Below are 4373 nucleotides of genomic sequence, written 5' to 3' on the forward strand. Positions count from 1 at the left end.
AAGGGAAAAAGTGGAAATAAAAGTGTTATAGGTAAAAATAAAGGAGCAGTTTAGACGATTATACCCTCCTAAGGATTTCAAGACGGAATAAATCATCATAAGTCCTGTTTAAAGCTCCTTTCTTGATCTCGGGGTGCTCCGAATCAATGAAAGGCCATAACTGTTAATGAGTTAAATAGAATGATTGTTAGTTTAGAGTGGTTCTGATTTTTGAACAGTTACCGGGTTAAAATTGAAAATTCTCACCAGTATAAGCAACTGAGGCTGCTTTCTTTGCGCATATGCAAGAAGATCAGAGAGTGGCTCAAAGAATAAGTTTCCAGTCATGGTGTAAGGGCCTGAAGCAATAATATGCTCAAAGATGACATGGATAGAATCAGAGAGAATCTAGATAGTAAAAAAACCCATGAAGAAAGTAAGGAATAAATAAAATAAAAAACATACTTGAACCATTGTAAACTGAAATGTTTCTTCTTCTTCAGGTTGTGCCCCACGTATCCAAACCCTCTACTTGTAACAATTATAAATCCCAAAATAAAAAAATTATAAAAGAATTTATTGATAAAATATGGTTAGTATAAAATCTACTTGGCACTTGGCAGACACCTTTATTTGCAACAAGTAGAGCATGCATGATCAATATCTATGGTCCACCTTCATGAGGAGTGTTACCCATTGTTTATATGGAAATAGAGAGATCCTAAATTCCTACCTCAAAGAATTCAAGCCACAACTGCTTTCATTGGGTCTAGAAGGCTTAGCTTGCAAATAAGCATGCATCCTCCTAGAAGGATCCTGTGAATCTGTCCGCACCATCTTATTTACAGGTATTTTTTGCGACCCTTTAAAATATATGAAAACAAGTTAGAGCATGAAGAGATATATCAAGTGAAAAGTAAAAAGAAGAGCATCACTACACTTGTATAGTTGCATACCAGAAGTTGATGTGTTTACACAGGAAGCTTTGTTTGCAGATATTGAACTAACAGGAGAGCAATCCACTGCCTGTTCAAACACATAAAAGAAATTATATATTAGATGAACCAAACCAAAAAGAAAAGCAAGCCCTGACATTTCTATAATCAAAAGACTACCTGTTGCTCTTGATACGTGCTTGACTCGTTTAAGTTTCCTAGCTTCATTTCTATCACCGATTGTATCTTCTCAAAAATAACCTCCTAGTTCAAAAGGCCCACCTATATAAATTTATAAGCTCAAGTTTAGAGTAAATAAGGATGTATTCGTCACATCCAGAAAACCCTAAGTATACAGACCTCATTCATTTTGTCTTTCATGCATTGGTCTGTTACACATTTTTAAAGTGGTAAAATTAAAAAAGCACTTTGGATAAGTCAAGAAGAAATAATACAGAAATCATGCAAGAAACATCATTACCTCTCTCTTTGTGGGATGCACGTTAACATCAACATGCTCGGGAGGCAAGATAAGTGACATATATATGAAAGGTTTTGATGCTTTGGGTAAAGTTGCAACATAGATGATTTCAATTTCCCTCTTCAGAGCAGTACATTCGACTAATCTTTCTATGAAAAAGTGAGGAAAAGTTAGGTTATAATAAGAACCAAAATATCAGGAAGAATGTCAATAAATTTGCACAAGTCAAAATTCAGAAGTTCAAGGGTGTCAATTATCACTCAACCACACTAAAGAAAGAAGTGCTAGGGCATATTCACTTTTTCTTTGTTTTTTTTGTTACTTGTGTGTGGTTTCTCAAATTTAGAGGGGAAGGATTTTGATGGTTTCTCAAAGTTGTGTGATACATAACACATACCATTGATGAAGAGAACCATGGTAGTCTTCTTTGTAGAGTAACTAGAGTCGGATATAAAGCCATCCATTTCAAAAACTGAAGTAGATGGATTAGCATCTGAAGCTAGCCTCTATCTTCATCAGATTGCAAGCAACTGAGACTCCATACACAGATATGATTGCATCCAGCCTTGTAGACATAGCAACTGAGTGAACATCGGTTGCACCAGCTCCATGCTAAGAATCAGATAGTGGATATGTACAAGACATTAAAACCAATATTAAAAAATGTATGCAGTATGCCTCCCAAAATTATGGAACAAAACAATTATTAGTTTCAGATGCATGCAAAACAATTAGTTAAACTACTCACCTTTCTGCAGGAGAAGCTCACGTTTTTATGATGAATGGCAAACTGACAAAGTAGGTCAAAATTTTTTGGATAATCATCAGCAGAGTTCTGGAGAGTTTTCCTTCGTGCAATCATGTTATAAAATAAATTCTCAATCTTGTAAAAACACACACATCATCTAATCAAAAGGGGAGCAATGTCACATAATAACAGAGATTTAGTTAGATCAAAATTCACCTGTCAATGAAGCTCATTACCATGGAATTCTCATTTTTTCGATTACTAATCACATATGAATGCCAAGTCGCGGAAAATGGAATGAAGCCATTAGGAATGTCAGTTGGGTTGCTCTGCATTAGCAGATATAATTTATTAGAAAAAGGAATCGATCAACAAATGATTAGAAAAAAAGATTGAAATAGATGCATGCAAAACAATATTAAAAAATGTATGCAGTATGCCTCCCAAAATTATGGAACAAAACAATTATTAGTTTCAGATGCATGCAAAACAATTAGTTAAACTACTCACCTTTCTGCAGGAGAAGCTCACGTTTTTATGATGAATGGCAAACTGACAAAGTAGGTCAAAATTTTTTGGATAATCATCAGCAGAGTTCTGGAGAGTTTTCCTTCGTGCAATCATGTTATAAAATAAATTCTCAATCTTGTAAAAACACACACATCATCTAATCAAAAGGGGAGCAATGTCACATAATAACAGAGATTTAGTTAGATCAAAATTCACCTGTCAATGAAGCTCATTACCATGGAATTCTCATTTTTTCGATTACTAATCACATATGAATGCCAAGTCGCGGAAAATGGAATGAAGCCATTAGGAATGTCAGTTGGGTTGCTCTGCATTAGCAGATATAATTTATTAGAAAAAGGAATCGATCAACAAATGATTAGAAAAAAAGATTGAAATAGATGCATGCAAAACAATATGAAAAAATGTATGCAGTATGCCTCCCAAAATTATGGAACAAAACAATTATTAGTTTCAGATGCATGCAAAACAATTAGTTAAACTACTCACCTTTCTGCAGGAGAAGCTCACGTTTTTATGATGAATGGCAAACTGACAAAGTAGGTCAAATTTTTTTGGATAATCATCAGCAAAGTTCTGGAGAGTTTTCCTTCGTGCAATCATGTTATAAAATAAATTCTCAATCTTGTAAAAACACACACATCATCTAATCAAAAGGGGAGCAATGTCACATAATAACAGAAATTTAGTTAGATCAAAATTCACCTGTCAATGAAGCTCATTACCATGGAATTCTCATTTTTTCGATTACTAATCACATATGAATGCCAAGTCGCGGAAAATGGAATGAAGCCATTAGGAATGTCAGTTGGGTTGCTCTGCATTAGCAAATATAATTTATTAGAAAAAGGAATCGATCAACAAATGATTAGAAAAAAAGATTGAAATAGATAACTGATTACCTGCATTGGTGTTATGGCTTGTGTTCCCCTTGCTCTTATGCATTTTATACTTGATATTCCTCCCAAATCAATACATTCGTGAAGATAATTTGAAGCAACATATCCACAGTGAACAGGCTATGCAATAATTTAAAAAAAAAGACTTGGTGAGCAAAAAAGATTATAAGTTCATGGAGATTTCAAGAATTTCAGATTTGAGATTACCTTCTCACAGAATTTGCATTCCCCCTAACCGGGTTCGTTCAGGTGGAATCTTTCAAGAATATCAGAACTGTGGATTCGCCATTGGAGCAATCGAAGTGCACATACACATGTTTTATGAAAAACCCTAAGTCGTTGGTGTCTGAAAAAAAGACTAGTCGATACCTTGTACCAAAAAACCCTAAATCGTTATGAGAGAGGAATGATGCCTAAATCGCTTCGTTAAGAATCACCGAGAACAACACCGATCAAAACCCTAAATCTTCGAGGAGTTGCAGTCTCCATAACATCCGCCGCACACAATAACAGATTCATGAAAGACGGATTCTGTATGTTGATCAGGGCGGCATCAGATGGCAAGACGGTGGTTCTCATGGAGAAATTTTATTTTGAGAACATGTTGAAGGCAGTGGAGATGGTATCGTCGTCGTGCCGGCCTGAAGAGTCGGGGGTGGGTGAGGGGCAGAGACGATGGAGACATATATTAGAGAACAGATCGAAACGAATGTAGAAGAAGAAAGCGGTGTTTAAATTTTTTGGGGGTTTCATTTTCCCTCTAGGAGGAGAAGAGAGACACGCGTTTCTAAAAAAAATAT

At 35.4% G+C, this 4373-nt stretch overlaps 1 pseudogene; it reads right to left on the bottom strand.

The window, feature by feature from the left end:
• Positions 1–708: 708 nt before the first annotated feature.
• LOC145049896 (DNA mismatch repair protein MLH1-like) lies at positions 709–4092 on the bottom strand (annotated as a pseudogene).
• Between the last annotated feature and the right edge of the window lie 281 nt (positions 4093–4373).

This window comes from Lactuca serriola, chromosome 5, assembly GCF_051521515.1.
Source record: "Lactuca serriola cultivar US96UC23 chromosome 5, Lser_US96UC23_V15, whole genome shotgun sequence".
In the NCBI taxonomy this organism is placed as follows: Eukaryota; Viridiplantae; Streptophyta; class Magnoliopsida; order Asterales; family Asteraceae; genus Lactuca; species Lactuca serriola.